Consider the following 17,949-nt stretch of genomic DNA (forward strand, 5'->3'; position numbering starts at 1 on the left):
TTTTGGGGATATTTATTATAACAAAAAGTAAAAAATATTGCATTTTTTTCAAATTTGTCGCTCTATTTTTGTTTATAGCGCAAAAAAATAAAAACCACAGAGGTGATCAAATACCACCAAAAGAAAGCTCTATTTGTGGGAAAAAAAGGACGCCAATTTTGTTTGGGAGCCACGTCGCACGACCGAGCAATTGCCAGTTAAAGCAACGCAGTGCCGAATCGCAAAAAGGGGCAAGGTCCTTAACCTGCATATTGGTCCGGGTCTTAAGTGGTTAAATATTTGATGGTCAATTTATTATGATTCTTTAAGAGCAAAAATAAAAATCAAAAGTGCCCATTTTGAAGGCTTCTATGCAAGTTATTGGCCATAAAAAGGGTATGGGAGCCCATGTACTGCCCTGAGGGACATGTATCAATGCAATAAAAATGTAAAATTCCTTTAAATCTAGTGCCTGTGGGCTCCCCTTAGTCTGCCTGTAAAGTGGGACATCTGTACCATGTATAGAACCTACTGCAGCAAAACTGACATGTCTAAAAAAAATTGTGGATTCCTCCCCAAACCATACCAGACTCTTCAGTGGGTGCTTTGGGGCAGTGTGGGGCTCTGCTCTCCCCCACCCCAAAGCACCTTGGTCCCATGTTGATGGGGATAAAGGTCTCTTCCCGACAACCCTGGGTGGTTCTTGTGGGGGTCTGCGGGCAGGGGACTTATTAAAATCTGGAAGCCCCCTTTAACAAGCGGGCCCCACTATCTCACCTCTCCTATGTGAATGAGTATGGGGTACATTGTACCCCTACTCATTCACCAAAAAAGTGTCAAAAATAAATAAAAACACTAGACAAGTTTTTGACAAGTCCTTTATTAAAAAATAAAAAAAATAAAAACGCAGGACCCAGGAAAAAAAATGCTCCACACTCGTTGACGGCTGACTACCAAATGCCTACTCTTCCGGGTGACAGTTCTTATATAGGTAAGTGGCAGAGCCACCAATTGACAATCGTGTGTACGGGCTTTTAGTCACTATATCTATACTGACAGAATTTTGCAGCTAAACTTCTGCATGTACTGTAGCTTTAAAGCATAAGATGGATCTGCTTTTTTTACCAGAAAAGATTGAAGCTCTTCTTAAACCGTAATAGTGCGGGCAGAGTTTTTCTTCTTTAATTTACACAATACAACTTAAACCCTATCTCTGTATACAGTCTTTGCTGTCAATACAGATCTCCATACCTGTGTCTAGATTGGATCCATGAACCCCTCAGTGTACTGAACTAGTACAGTGATTTATACTTATTGCTAAAAATATGTTAAGCCCCATGGCAAAAGATAAGCTTAGCCTCCAGGAATGAACACCATTGCTCTCTCTTCTTTCTTTTACTTCCAACTAGGAACTTACACAATTAATGCAGAAATGATTGGGAAAGTACACACACTGACAACAAAAGCGGTAGCAAAGAAGTATTTTAAAAATTATTCAGTTCCACATAGATAAGGTTCTACATAATGCATTCTTCTCAAAAGAGAACTCCAAAAAAAGCTTTTTTTCAAACTTATTACATTTTATTTTTTCGTTTTTTTAGTACCACTTTTTATTTATTATTGGAGTTATTTATTGAACATACTGTATGAAACTTTCTGAAATGTCATGCACGTTGCTCAGTAAGTCTCATGTCCACAAGAAATATACAGCCTATGTAATTGTTCGATATATCTAATCATTAATGTTAACCTTTATAATTTTAGAATGCTTATCTAGATAAATTATATGTATTCACGTACATCCAAGTGGATGGACACTTTTTCTTTTAATTTTTTTTTCTACCAAAAAACATTTTGTTCCATTATATGCTAAGACGGTATACACGATTTTCAAAATACTCATAATTTATACATTACTATGTAACCCTTATGTCATTGTGATTCGTTTACTATAGCACTCATTGAATATTTATTGGAATTATATCTAGCTAACAGACTTCTCTTACAATGTTCTGATTATGATATAATGCATAGTACACATTGTATATGTATCTATCCTTTAACATGAATCAGCCCTAGAAGAACTTTTACCCATAAAACATTGATTTTTAAATGATTAAAATAATTATGTACACTTACCCATCTCTCTCATCCCAAACAAGAGTTTCTCTTACTTCCTGTCCCAAATACATGACATGAATTGATAGGAATTGAGTGGCAATCTCAGAACAGTAAAGAAAAACTACACCTTGCAATGTCCACACTGGGAAATATCTACACCAAGTCTGGTGCAAACACTAATGTTTTGGATATCACTTCTCTGTCCCAGTAGTCATAATACGTGTGGGTGACACTACCAACTGTAGACACAGATAGCAATAAAAACCTGACAGATATTCTAGCCTTCTGTCCCCAAAAAAGAAAAAAATGTTTTGCAGTACTTTCCACCAATGTAGGAAATCACAAAATAAATGATCACAAAATGGCTTCAGCTGACTCTCCACCCATCTCTAAATACTGAGAGTTGTTATCTACATTTCTAACTGCAAGCCATTGCGTGATATCAAACAAATGTAGACAATCTATTACATGGTAAATCCAAATAAATCTTAAATGCAAATAATAAATTATATGCATACATGGCACAAAAAATACTGTAGCAATCAATAGATCCAGAAAAGACCATGTTAATTTGGCTAAATTTAAGGCCTCTGTTCCAGCCCTGGCTGTGCTGTGTGCCTATCCTCCTGTCTGGGGACTTCAGTCACCCCCAGACAGTAGGGGGCAGCAGTAAAATCAGGGTTTTGTGGATACTTCTCTTTGGCAGCCAATCAGGAGGGTTGATCGCCTCGCTGTGCATGCTGGGGGGGGGAATTAAGGGGAAGACACCATGGGTGCGGGTCGTCGACGCCCCACACGTTCTACCTGGGCAGTCATCCCACCACCCCGTGTGTCGCCCTCCTGGCTGGGGTGTGTGTGTGTTATGCTGTGTTCCTGGCTCCGGGACCACATTGGTCCGGAGCATTGATCTACCTAGTAGGCTCGGTAAGCAGACTGAGTCTACGAACCTACAAGTGGTCCTGTGCTGTCTGTCCAAAGTGGAGGAAGCCGGTCGATGAGGAACCTGTCTGAGGGATACCGAGCACGAGGCTGGTGTCGCAGAGACCTATCTGCTCATCGAAGGACACTTTGTACCTGAGAGGCTGGACGGTGGTCGCCTGTCAGTTATTGCTGCAATTGAAGCTATTTGAAGGAGATCCGGGTGCTGAATCCAGTTGAGAGGGATTTTGGACCGAAGTTATCTCCACCTTTAGGAGGGTCTGTGGCAGAGACTTTAACCTAAAAGTTCCGAGTGATACTCTGGCTGCTAGGCCGGTGAGAGAGGCCTATCCAGATGCACTGTACCCACTCTGGCTAGAGTGGCGAAGAGATTTATCATTGGAAGCAGGACTGTTTCCACGACAGTTAACCCTGAATCCGCCATTTTTCAATTCTTCTATCCCTTTACCCTTCTACTATTTACTGTTTTTACCCGACTGGGTAACATGCCACCCAAATCAAACCAGCAGCTCCTTCGGGGGTAGTGCTACATATATATAAATATATATATATATATATATATAACTGTATGGCATGGTGAATGTGCGCTACCCCCTATGTGCAAAAGTGCAAAATAGTGCAATGAACAAAATAAGTGCAAAAATGTTTCTTTTTTATAAAAAGGAAAAAACGACAAAACTAAATACAATGACGGTGCTGCAACTGCAACCATAGGGTTATGCAAACAAAGTGCAAGTGGATAAAGTGCTATTTATACACAAAACCTAGAAAAAAATATTTCAATGAAAACCAAAACAATGTCCGTTTAAAGCGGAGTTCCACCCAAAAGTGGAACTTCCGCTTAATCCACTCCTCGTCCCCTTACATGCCACATTTGGCATGTCATTTTTTTGGGGGGGAGTGGGGGCTTCAGGAGGAGTGGGACTTCCTGTCCCACTTCCTTCTTCTGCTGAGGGGCTGCTAAGGCGAATAGTCATATCGCCTTTTGGCAGCCCCTCCCTGTAGGCGATTGCCTGGGACACGTGACAGGTTCCAGGCGATCGCCCGTCCAATCGGATGGCGCAGTGCCGCTCGCGCATGTGCAGTGGGTGCCCGGCCCTAAAGCCGAAAGCTGTCACAGCTGGGTGCCCACACTTAGAATAAAAACGCCGGCCGGAGAGGAGGGGAGAGAAGCCCCGGCTGGCGTGTCGCTGGAACGTGGAGCAGGTGAGTGTATGTTTATTAAAAGCCAGCAGCTACACTTTTTGTAGCTGCTAACTTTTAATAAACATTAAAAATGACTGGAACACCCCTTTAAGGTCAGCTATGAGAGCTTTGCTGCAAACAAAGAGACAGGGGAGCAGATCTTCATCCTATGCTTCCACAAGGTAGATGAAAAACAGTAGATATACAAAGAGGCCGCTTACCGGATCTGTTAGATCTCTATCACGGAGATCCTATGAGCTTAACACACACAGGGTCACTCAGATAAAAGCAATAGCCAGACCCTCTCCTCCACTGAAAGCCCAGGGACTGCAAACAATCTCCTTCAGGGTTTTGGTATGGATAGAGCCACTCATAGAATGCGTGATTGACAAACGTGTTTTAAAAGAGGAAAAAAAATTGCTTCATGGTATATAACTCCCAATGGTATATTAGACCCAATGCCTGGCCTAAAACTGTTAAAAATATAGGAAACAAAATCATTTCCAGGTATATCAGCGATAAAGGGAAAAAATACAGTGGGATCACTAAAATAAAAACTGGGTACAACACTTATGAGGGAGTACTGAATCCCAGCAATTCTTTTGAACAATTATTTCTGTTCAGTCTTCTCAGAAATATATTGTACTAACAATACCAAGCTAGAGATTTATATTGGTTCTAGTAATTATGATGGTTCATTTTTAGGATTTCTAGAGACAGAGGTAGCAGAGGAACTGTCTTGGTTCAAGCTCAAGAAAGTATTGGGTCCTGATGGTATTCATCCCAGAGTTCCAAGAGAACATTGAGATATGGTTGTTGGACCATTAACAGATCTTTTGAATCTCTTCTGACAGGAGAAGTTCCCTATGACTGGCAGACAACTAATATGAATTGCACCTATCCATAGCAAGGGTGGCTGGTAATTACTTAGAGGCAAGTGAGTTTAACATCTGTTGTAGTCAAGTTAATAGAATCACTACTAAAAAGAAGTATCACTTAAAAACACACAGATTACTGGACCCAAAGCAGCATGGCTTTACTGAGGGCAAATGATGTCATGTAATTTGATTAGCCTATGTACTGATCCAATAAAAAAAAGTGTACAAGCTAGGATTTAACCTCTGTGGGGTTCGGTGGATATGCAGTTGGCTTAAGGTTAGATACAAGAGTGTGGTTGTAAATGGGAATTATTGGGAACAGAGATTAGTCACTACTGGTGCGCAACAAGGCTCTATACTAGGTTCTGTTGTATTTAATGTATTTGTAAGGCTGGGTTCACACTGGTGCAAATTAAATGCAGGTACCCCTCATCCAATTTGCATGTCATAAGACCGTTGCGCGGTTCTCAATGGAGCTGGTTCACACAGCTCCAGGACCGCTGCAGAGTGGTTTGCAGAAGAGTCCTATGTGTCTTCTGGTCCATTTCATGTCCAAATTCAGTCAAAAAATCGGGCCTGATTTGTCCCTGAAATGAAGAACAGGGATGCACCAGGCCCCTGCTGTGAGCCGCTCCGCACAACAGTGTGAACCCCGATGAAGCACCTATAAAGCATTTTTTCGTTCTTTAGGTTTATATAGTTAGTTTGTTAGTTGTGTAGTTGTTTTAGTAGGTTTCACTTGTCATGTGTGTTTCACTATTGCGTGTATACTGTATGTTGTGTTGGATGGTTTTGTTGTGTTATTACTATATCTTATTATAATTGCACTTAATTTGGTTGCAGTCTTCTTTTTACAGCTTCATAGATCTGATCACCCCTACTTTTGCTGGATATCAGCATTTGGTATCCTAGCAGGTCCCTTACCAACCTCGCTATTATATTTCCGATAATAAAAGTTACATTTGAAGATTTATACCTACTAGATGAAAATCTTAATCTCTGTTTAGATATAGGTATTATTTTTGCTTTGTGCTAGTCAAAAAACAGATGGCATCTGAAATCTGGCCATTTATGTTCTCAGACATTATGTTTTTTGCTGTGAAAATGGTTATTGATGTTGCATGCACCTGTGCACATTCATAGTTGCTCAAGTCCTGATGTTAAATGACATCTTTGGAATTCTCCAGACATGTCTTCTGGTTTCCTGGCTCTAATGGCTGTAGTAACCATTAACAAAATGAATCTCTTTGGCCTGCAGATACAGCTGTAACCTGAAAACAGCAATGTACCTGTTTAATACTGCACTGCAATCACTACTATTTAGAATTACAGTATTACAAAAAAAAATATGAAATGTTTCCACTTTTTGTCTATTTGTCAACCTATCATAAAACTCTAGATCATATTTTTTAAATGGTGTACCAAATATGTATTTCTGTCCAAAAATAGGTTGAACGATATCCTAAAAAATTAAAGGGGTTGTAAAGGTTTGTTTTTTATTTTCTAAATAGTTTCCTTTAAGCTAGTGCTTTGTTGGTTCACTAATCTTTTCCTTCGATTTCCCTTCTAAATGTTTTTTTCTTTGTCTGAATTTCTCACTTCCTGTTCCTCCTCAGTAAGCTGTTCTGACTAACCCCTGCTCGGATGATGGGGGCAAGCTTACTGAGGAGAAACAGGAAGTGAGAAATTCAGACAAAGAAAAAAAACATTTTGAAGAGAAATCAAAGGAAAAGGTAAGTGAACTAACAATGCACTAGCTTAAAAGAACCTAATTAGAAAATAAAAAACGAACCTTTACAACCCCTTTAAAGCTATAGCTTAGAAATGATTAAGCATAGCTCTAGCTCAACCCTCAGGCACCACCTCCTCTGCATTCTACCACTGTTCCCACCAGGAAAACTGAGTTACACCATGTGGTCATGAATTTGTTGGATGAGCCGATTCAATCATTTTTAACATTTACGCATTGAGATGCATCTGAAGTCTGCATTTTATGACAGTGTTAATTAACTGAGGATTTTTAATATATGAATAAATTAATTAATTGGATTAATCTGTTATTTATATATATTTATATATATATTTTTACACTCAATTTAGTATCAAACATTTAATGCTAAGAGTGATTTAACTAAATTAATTAATTTTTCTTAACTATTTTGGGAAACTCTTTTAATTACAGATTGATGGGATTTCCATGATGGGGACCTGTGCAGTGATAAAGAGCAACAAAAGAGCTGAAATCCACCCACACCATCAAAAATGGCACTTTGTTTGGGGTAGTTGCTCTATAATGACCTCCATGATAAGTAAAACGGTGAGACCTAATTACAAAGATACCATTGGCTGCTTGAGACCAATTGGCATCAGATTCATAGGTCAAGGGGAACAAGGGGGAGCAAAGGGGGATTTTGGTTGGGACTTTCACGGCACTGATAGGAGACAGAATAATAAAAAATAACAATATTTATTGAACATAATACTTATGTTCAATAAATATTGTTATTTTTTATTATTGTGTCTCCTATCAGTGCCGTGAAAGTCCCAACCAAAATCCCCCTTTGCTCCCCCTTGTTCCCCTTGACCTATGAATCTGATGCCAATTGGTCTCAAGCAGCCAATGGTATCTTTGTAATTAGGTCTCACCGTTTTACATATCAAATGGGATGTTGGCACATCTTACCATTTTTACCACCATTCTAAAAGAGGCTATACTCTCCCCTTTTCGACCTCCGTGATAATCTTTTCAAACAATAGAAGGAAGGAGCCTTTAACATAAAATTAATCATATGATTAAAATATATCTCAGAGATTATATAAAAAGTGTATTTCCCACTTTCCTCATGTCTGAAAAAAGCTTAGTGAAGCATTAAAGAAAAGAGGAAGTTTGAATTTTGTAAAATTCAGCATTTTAAGTACTAAATATATATTTTATAGATCAAATGAACGACAGTGAGGAGAGAGAAAGGATGAACAATAATATTAATTATAGTTAAGTACAAAGGGCCAGATTCATGTAGATCTGCGGCGGCGGAACGTATCGCATTTACGTTACGCCGCCACAAGTTTTACGGGCAAGTGCTTGATTCACAAAGCAAAGCCCGCCTAATTCAAATGATCCGGGTAGGGGGCGTGGATCATTTAAATTAGGCGCGTTCCCGCGCCGAACGTACTGCGCATGCTCCGTTTTGAAATTTCCCGCCGTGCTTTGCGCGAAATGACGTCGCACCGACGTCATGTTTTGAACTTCGACGTGAGTTACGTCCTTTCCTATTCACGGACGACTTACGCAAAAAAAACATTTAAAATTCAACGTGGGAACGACGGCCATACTTTAACATGGTAAGTCTATCTATACACCACATAATAGCAGCTTTAACTATACGCCGGGAAAAGCCGACTAGCGGCGACGTAAGAGAATGCGACGGTCGTGCGTACCTTCGTGGATTGCCGGAAAAAGCTTATTTGCATACCCGACGCGGAAAACGACATGAACTCCACCCAGCGGGCGCCAAAGTATTGCACCTACGATCCGAAGGCGTACGAAGCCGTATGCCTGTCGGATCGAAGCCAGAAGCCGTCGTATCTTGGTTTAAAGATTCAAACTAAAGATACAACGCGGCAAATTTGAAAGTACGCCGGTGTATCAGTAGATATGCCAGCGTACTTCTTCTGTGAATCTGGCCCATACAACTGAACGCAGACTAGGCAATGTAACATCTCGAAGCTTCGACTTTGGTGAATACTTCCAATACTACATAAAAAACAAGTACAGTAAAACCTTGGTTTGAGAGTAACTTGGTTTGAGAGCGTTTTGCAAGACATGCAAAATGTTTTAATAAATGTTGCCTTAATATACAAGCAATGTCTTGATATAAGAGTAGCGTCATGTCACAACTGACAATAAAAAAGTAGAGAGGAGCCTTTAAGTGTAGCAATATGGTTACATTTAGCAACCTATTGCTACACTTAGAGGTGCCTCTCTTCTCTTTTATACCCTGTAAAAAAATGCTTTGATATACAAGTGCTTTGGATTACAAGTATGTTTCTGGAATGAATTATGCTCGCAAACAAGGATTTTACTGTATGTTGCATGGTGCACAAACTCCAAATTTGATATAGAAATCCAAATTAAAAAGTCACACGGCCCATATTAACAATCAATGTAAAAAGGAAGGAGAATTTATTGTGAATCTCTGCAAGAAGCCAAACTCACTAGGGACCCTCTACTTCTTATTTCTCAAGCTGGAACTGATGATTTGTTCTGGGGATTACTTATAATACTAAAACCATAAAGCTATAGGAAAAAAATGATAATGGTAATTGTAACGGTCACCACCGTTTACAATATTCCCATTCCATCAACCACGACAGCTCATCTGACACTCCACAATCTAGCAGACACGATCCATTTCATTTCCCAGAATAACGAGACAAGCTCCGTTCTCTGAGTCAAAAGTATGAACCCTTTAATGGTTAGCTCTCAGGTTTATATACAGTTACAAGGCATGTTTCAGTAATCACAGGAACAATCAAACTCTCCACCCCCAACATCACTCCATGGGCTTCAATCACATTCTTTTAGATAATTACATAGAGGAGTTAATTATTCCCCAGACGTTACGTCTCCGACAATAAGTGATTCACCTGCATAATACACATTTCTATGTCAGACGTTTTGGCACCGATCTGACATAATTACTACAGTTGACAAGTACATTCCACACATAAAACAGTATTAGCATACATAATGAGAGATCCAGGAGCCATGCTGTCTACCAAGCTCAAATCCACCTCACCCCAGTACAGCCTCAATTAGCATCTCAAAAGCATGTGTCCTCACATTGAAGGAGACACTCTTATTGACCGGGTGTGGGTCAGCATGAACCAAACTGTAATATTCCTGCAATATGAATTATCAGTTCTCAGTCACATCTCATGTAATTTATAATTAATATTTCTCAGTCACCCTATGCCCAAAAAGGGGCACAGGATGACCCTAAACCCAAGAGTTATTAGTGACGCTGGCACAGGAGTACCCCTCATCCTTCAAAAGTCTCTGGGTGTCATGGGTCATTCTGTTACAGTAATATTGTATACAGAAACACCAGGAATTTTCAACTTACTAACATTTTTTTATGCTGATTTACACCATATTTTTTTTATAATTTTTTTAAACAAAAATGGTACATTTCTTTATTTGGTTCTGTGTACATGGATTGTTGTAGATCTGAAAATATATTCATTCTTCTTACTTCTATAATATTGAGGTATAATTCTAATTTCAGTAGTCACTGTGAATCATCCATAACTTCCCGCTCATAAGTTATGTGGCAACAGAACAAGAGAATTAAACAAACGGTGAGGTGGACTCTAGCCAGTTGGAACCATATATAAAATCTGTTCTACTATAAACAATTCAAATGTCTGTGGCACCAACCTAGAACTTCATTTTCCTCAGCAAATGATTATTTCCTCCTGTAGCAGCATCTGTAGTTGTACCTGCAAATTGCACTCAGCAACAAAAAAGATGAAATGGGATCTATCACTCATCCAGGTACTGCAGAGCAAGCTGTGAGCAAGAGATTCTCTCTCTCTCTTGCCTGGATCTACATTTGCCGTGCAATGTTCTGAGTTTAGCACCTACCCAATTATTTGATCCCACAAGCAGGCAGCTTTTGAACTATTCCAGATGAAGCCATGAAATGCAGCAGATTGGAACAGACACTCTCTTCACTTCTTTTCATTAAAAAATATATTCTTATTAAGGTGGATATAACATTTTAGGGATTTAATAAAAGGAAAATGAAAAGTAGTTAAGCTGTCTTAACAGGCTTGATTGTTTTGCAAGTGCCTTTGTCTCGGGTATTATTCTCAGTCTTTCAACCTATTGTGTTTAGAACAGTTTGCTAGGTAATAGCAATACACAGTAAGTTACGTGGCCCACCCAACATCATATTACAGTTAGGTTCTAATTGACTAAAATATAAAGTGTGCTTTGTTTGTTTTATCATACCTATCTGCAAATTTTAAGTTTCAATTCAGAAAGCATTAAACTCACTTTTATATAAAAAGAAAATCTAGCACCTGTGTTATTTTGAACATTAAATCAAATCTTTGTGTTATTTTATTATTATTTTAGTTCTAATTTAAAGTGACTGTAAACTCTTAGTTAAAAAAAAAATCTGTTAAAATGTGTATTCTTAAAGCTGAGTTCACACTGGAGTGCACGGTTGTCGTAGCACTTTACCGCTCCGGCAGCTGTATATTCCCGGCTGCAGATCACATGGCTCACTTTTTTATTTTGTTTTTTACAAACTTGATTTGATGTGTACAAAATGTAATCTTAATTAATGATGCTGTAAAGCAGTGCACTGGGCTGCCATATACCTGTAGTGCCATGCGATTATGTACGGCGTGCTGTTATATAATGGAGCATGTCTGCATTTTCTCGCAGCATGCTGCAGCACAGCCCTTGGCTGCATTGCAATGTGAATGGGACACATAAGAAACAACTGTTGTGTGTCTTTGCTGTCACAGACATTTAACAATGCAGTAAAATGTCTTTCACCGCACACTGTGTGAATTACCCCTAAGGCAGGCCATAGATGGTGCAATTTTAATTATTAATAGCAGCTATAGCTACAATAATCGCAAGCCGAATATCTAACATGCTAGTTATACCCAATCTGACTTCCTGTTAGATGGTGGCTACATTTGTTGTCAATAGTCCCAATTGTTTGTGGAACCGTAGCCACCCTTTCTTGCTTGCAGTGCCAGAACAAGGTCATCCAACGCCCAGAGCGAAGATGGCAAACTGCACCTCCCCAGGTGGAGGGAGAAGAGCTAAAAGTGGCACGCAGAGCAAAATATATGTTATGTTTGGGGCATGTGCTGAATTAGTACCTATAGTTGTGGTGCACTGCAGCAAACCGAAGAGTGTGAATAGTGCACAAATATGGGGTTAACAGTGGTGAAGAAGAGAATGTCCTCACTCAGAGTCCCCCTATGCACCCCTCAAAGCCCACCATCCCTTCCCGCCTTCATCCCACTGACAGTCCTCTTCAGGCTGGCACCAGTAATGCAGTGGTAATTTAAGGGAAAAAACCTTCTGGGTGCAATTCCCCCCCAGCCCTCCTCTTGACATACCTGAGTCCCATCTTGATGCAGTGATGTGCATAAGAGCAGTGGCTCTCCCGGGTCTCTCTGCTCATTGCCTCACACAGCAGTGCAAGCTATTGGCTTCTGCTGCTGTCAATCACAGTCAGTGAGACAATGAGTTGAGAGCAGGGGTGGGGGTGGAGCTGAGCCACGCTCTGTGTGCGAATGGACTCTTTGTGTAAAGAGACTTGCTTTAGGAGGGAAATTAGCAGTGGGGAGGAGCCAGGACCGTCGGCGAGGGACACACAAAGAAAGGGAATGGGGATGCTCTGCTCTGTGCAAATCCACTGCACAGAGCAGGTAAGAATAACATGTTTGTGATTTTTTTAAGAAAACATTCTTTCCTTTACAATCACTTTAAGCAAAATTTGTTGTTCTTCTGAATCCCCTATAACGTAATTTATATACCTGTTTTTTAAGTTAAATCTTTTTTTTATGCGTTTACAACATACAAAGAAAAAAAGGAACATAAGGCACTGTCAGACTTTCGATGAAGTAGGGTAAGTTACACTGCTGACATTAACAATAAATGGTACAATCAAGAAAGTGAAAAATATAAGACAGCAATGCCGAATATACGCCCTCACACAGACAATCAGCATATTGGTCCTATTTAATTTCATCTAAGTAACGACAAAAAGCAGGTTCTCTACTTTAGGAATTATTTCCAATAATAAACCAGGAAACAAAACATAAACATAAGAAAAAAATCTTATTCATCTATCCAAGGTAGCATTACAATATAGGTATCATGCCTATCGAATGTTATGTCATCATTCTTTCCCATAAGGACCACACATTGTGAAACTTGTTCATCTGAAACATAGAATATGCAAGATGTTTCCTGTATGAATAAAGTATGTCAAAGATATAAAGTGGGCGGGGGGAGGGTTGGTTGGGACTTTAAATGAGGTAATGGGTCAATTACCTCCATCCCTAATTAGGTATAGAAAAGAGAAACAAGTGCGGGACTTTAAATGAAGCATGTGCGGGAAACTGTTTACAATAAATGGGGGGAATGAATCAAAGATAATAAATCTGGAATAGGTTTAAATATTTTATTACTTTCACATAATGCACCGTCCATGACTATATTGCACTATTGAAGAAATAGATAAACATATATGTTTCACAGATTAGTTGGGGGACAAGGTACGTGGGCAGTGACCCAAATATATAAATGCAATGAGTACAGCGAGCTGTACTATATTATTGAGACATAAAATAGATGTCACATATTAAAATGGAAATTACATCGCATGACACTGCAGTGATAATACATTAATGCATGAGGTAAAGAGCTCTACGCGTTTCGCGACTGTTGGTCGCTCATCAGGAGCAGGCATGCATTACATTGGTTATCTGGAACGACATAAGCACATAGCTGGTTAGACGGGGCATCCAACATTTGTGGGGGCTGAGGACTCATCAAAAAGCCCCAGATGGTACTCACCAGGTTGCCGATTGCCGCTGGCACTAGAGTGAAGCTCCGGATGGACCCCAGGATTGGGGTGGTCACTGCCGGGGACTAGGGCTGGAGAATGAGGGGTGCAGGGCCCGTCAGGAGAGCGCACCCAGGTGGCACAGGCATGAGGCATGGTGTATTGAATGCACTGTGGTCGGTAAGGAATGATGGCTGTATTGGAAGTAAATGAAGAATGTATTATGTTTGAATGGGATATGGAGATATGATGAAAAGGAAAAGGGGGGAAGGGGGGGAGGAAAACAAGCAAAGGAGAAGGAAAAAAGAAAAAAGAAAAGGAAAGAGAGAAAAAAAAAGGAGAAAAAACAGGGATGGGGAAGAAAGACAAAGAGAAATGGGAATATAAAGATAGTAAAGTGAGGTGAAGGTACTGGGTGTGGTGAGGTATAGGAGAGAGGAAGAGGATCACCTGTGAGTTCCGAGTGTGCTGCATGGAGTGATGACATGTGAAGAGCCAAATGCCTGTACCTGCCATAGGTTACACCCTCTTATAGGGACCACCCCCCCAATGTTACCCACCCAGAGACACGCATACGAGGGGGAGGAGAAGGGAGGCGTCTGCATTGGTGCGGGTTAACCGCCCAATGATGCGGTGCCGTTTGACTCCTGTAACCCCTCGTGGATAGTATACCAATACACCGCACGGAGACCTAGTTCCGTGTCAGGTGATGGAGGCGTGACATCGACACGCACTGCCCGCCCATCCGTCCGTGCGTCTTCGGAGCACAGGACGGAGAGCGTGTGCAGTGAGTGTTGCTGCCCCCGGATAGGACCACAACCCACAGGGGGCCGGAGATGCCAACACCCTTAGCCAGACAGCGCCAGGGAACCTGTGAACAGATGTGGAATGGCCCAAAATACCCAGCCGTACTCAAAATGTGACAGATACTAATGAAACAGTTGTAAGCACATTGCTGCTAGCACTTAGAAAAACAACAATAATGCAGTACTGGATATTAACACAAAATAGACAAAAATGTAGTCCCGTAAAATACATGCTTCCATCCCTAGTTATGGTATATAAAGTGGGCGGGGGGAGGGTTGGTTGGGACTTTAAATGAGGTAATGGGTCAATTACCTCCATCCCTAATTAGGTATAGAAAAGAGAAACAAGTGCGGGACTTTAAATGAAGCATGTGCGGGAAACTGTTTACAATAAATGGGGGGAATGAATCAAAGATAATAAATCTGGAATAGGTTTAAATATTTTATTACTTTCACATAATGCACCGTCCATGACTATATTGCACTATTGAAGAAATAGATAAACATATATGTTTCACAGATTAGTTGGGGGACAAGGTACGTGGGCAGTGACCCAAATATATAAATGCAATGAGTACAGCGAGCTGTACTATATTATTGAGACATAAAATAGATGTCACATATTAAAATGGAAATTACATCGCATGACACTGCAGTGATAATACATTAATGCATGAGGTAAAGAGCTCTACGCGTTTCGCGACTGTTGGTCGCTCATCAGGAGCAGGCATGCATTACATTGGTTATCTGGAACGACATAAGCACATAGCTGGTTAGACGGGGCATCCAACATTTGTGGGGGCTGAGGACTCATCAAAAGGCCCCAGATGGTACTCACCAGGTTGCCGATTGCCGCTGGCACTAGAGTGAAGCTCCGGATGGACCCCAGGATTGGGGTGGTCACTGCCGGGGACTAGGGCTGGAGAATGAGGGGTGCAGGGCCCGTCAGGAGAGCGCACCCAGGTGGCACAGGCATGAGGCATGGTGTATTGAATGCACTGTGGTCGGTAAGGAATGATGGCTGTATTGGAAGTAAATGAAGAATGTATTATGTTTGAATGGGATATGGAGATATGATGAAAAGGAAAAGGGGGGAAGGGGGGGGGGAAAACAAGCAAAGGAGAAGGAAAAAAGAAAAAAGAAAAGGAAAGAGAGAAAAAAAAAAAAGGAGAAAAAACAGGGATGGGGAAGAAAGACAAAGAGAAATGGGAATATAAAGATAGTAAAGTGAGGTGAAGGTACTGGGTGTGGTGAGGTATAGGAGAGAGGAAGAGGATCACCTGTGAGTTCCGAGTGTGCTGCATGGAGTGATGACATGTGAAGAGCCAAATGCCTGTACCTGCCATAGGTTACACCCTCTTATAGGGACCACCCCCCCAATGTTACCCGCCCAGAGACACGCATACGAGGGGGAGGAGAAGGGAGGCGTCTGCATTGGTGCGGGGTAACCGCCCAATGATGCGGCGCCGTTTGACTCCTGTAACCCCTCGTGGATAGTATACCAATACACCGCACGGAGACCTAGTTCCGTGTCAGGTGATGGAGGCGTGACATCGACACGCACTGCCCGCCCATCCGTCCGTGCGTCTTCGGAGCACAGGACGGAGAGCGTGTGCAGTGAGTGTTGCTGCCCCCGGATAGGACCACAACCCACAGGGGGCCGGAGATGCCAACACCCTTAGCCAGACAGCGCCAGGGAACCTGTGAACAGATGTGGAATGGCCCAAAATACCCAGCCGTACTCAAAATGTGACAGATACTAATGAAACAGTTGTAAGCACATTGCTGCTAGCACTTAGAAAAACAACAATAATGCAGTACTGGATATTAACACAAAATAGACAAAAATGTAGTCCCGTAAAATACATGCTTCCATCCCTAGTTATGGTATATAAAGTGGGCGGGGGGAGGGTTGGTTGGGACTTTAAATGAGGTAATGGGTCAATTACCTCCATCCCTAATTAGGTATAGAAAAGAGAAACAAGTGCGGGACTTTAAATGAAGCATGTGCGGGAAACTGTTTACAATAAATGGGGGGAATGAATCAAAGATAATAAATCTGGAATAGGTTTAAATATTTTATTACTTTCACATAATGCACCGTCCATGACTATATTGCACTATTGAAGAAATAGATAAACATATATGTTTCACAGATTAGTTGGGGGACAAGGTACGTGGGCAGTGACCCAAATATATAAATGCAATGAGTACAGCGAGCTGTACTATATTATTGAGACATAAAATAGATGTCACATATTAAAATGGAAATTACATCGCATGACACTGCAGTGATAATACATTAATGCATGAGGTAAAGAGCTCTACGCGTTTCGCGACTGTTGGTCGCTCATCAGGAGCAGGCATGCATTACATTGGTTATCTGGAACGACATAAGCACATAGCTGGTTAGACGGGGCATCCAACATTTGTGGGGGCTGAGGACTCATATATGTTTATCTATTTCTTCAATAGTGCAATATAGTCATGGACGGTGCATTATGTGAAAGTAATAAAATATTTAAACCTATTCCAGATTTATTATCTTTGATTCATTCCCCCCATTTATTGTAAACAGTTTCCCGCACATGCTTCATCTAAAGTCCCGCACTTGTTTCTCTTTTCTATGTCAAAGATAGTTGTCTGTTAAATACTAACATACTAGGACTTGGGTTCATTAGACTTCCATTGTTTAGTAATGAATAATCTTGCTGCATATAGTATATGCATTACCATAGACCTGGGGAGGAATCCCTTCTGTTCCAATAGTAAGAAGAGTCAATTCAGGACTGGGAGTCAAAATGAGCACTCGTAATGGATGTTATGAATTTAAAGATCTCTCTCTAAAAACCTCTTAGGTGTGAGCAGGACCATACCATATGTACAGTAGGTGCACGCAATATTGTGTCAATCTCGCTCCCTTTCTCGGCGAGATTGAGCACCTACGAGCCCCATCGCGGGAGCCAGCACCGAGCTGGCCAGCCGCGATGGAGACAAAGCCGTCATAGAAGCGACAGGAGATCCGACTTGGATTCCCGCCAATTCTACACGTGTGCGGCGTTTGTTATGAATCCTGAGGGGGAAGTCCCCGCCGGATTTTAAATAAAAATTCGGCATGGGTTTCCCCCTCAGGAGCATACCGGGCCCTTAGGTCTGTTATGGGTTGTAAGGAGAGCACCCCCTACGCCGAAAAAACGGCGTAGGGGGGTCCCCCTACCATCCATACCAGACCCTTATCCAAAGCACGCTACCCGGCCGGTCAGGAAGGGAGTGGGGACGAGCGAGCGCCCCCCCCTCCTGAGCCGTACCGGGCTGCATGCCCTCAACATGGGGGGGTTGGGTGCTCTGGGGCAGGGGGGCACACTGCGGCCCCCCACCCCAGAGTACCCTGTCCCCATGTTGATGAGGACAGGGCCCCTTCCCGACAACCCTGGCCGT

General features: G+C 41.4%; 1 protein-coding gene and 2 long non-coding RNA genes across 4 annotated transcripts in view; 1 reads left to right on the top strand and 2 right to left on the bottom strand.

Annotated features, from left to right (window-relative positions):
* LOC120915267 (carbonic anhydrase-related protein 10-like) overlaps positions 1 to 17,949 on the top strand; it is a 519,204-nt gene that overhangs the window by 337,810 nt on the left and 163,445 nt on the right. The gene's annotated exons all lie outside the window — the stretch shown is intronic.
* Positions 13,314 to 14,224, bottom strand: LOC120915269. The gene is made up of 3 exons (XR_005743861.1): positions 14,156 to 14,224; positions 13,717 to 13,899; positions 13,314 to 13,625 (listed from the first exon to the last, which is right to left on the bottom strand). It is a non-coding gene; the product is annotated as an uncharacterized LOC120915269 (long non-coding RNA).
* Positions 14,947 to 16,007, bottom strand: LOC120915268. The gene is made up of 3 exons (XR_005743860.1): positions 15,792 to 16,007; positions 15,350 to 15,532; positions 14,947 to 15,258 (listed from the first exon to the last, which is right to left on the bottom strand). It is a non-coding gene; the product is annotated as an uncharacterized LOC120915268 (long non-coding RNA).

Source organism: Rana temporaria, chromosome 10 (genome assembly GCF_905171775.1).
Source record: "Rana temporaria chromosome 10, aRanTem1.1, whole genome shotgun sequence".
Lineage (NCBI taxonomy): Eukaryota > Metazoa > Chordata > Amphibia > Anura > Ranidae > Rana > Rana temporaria.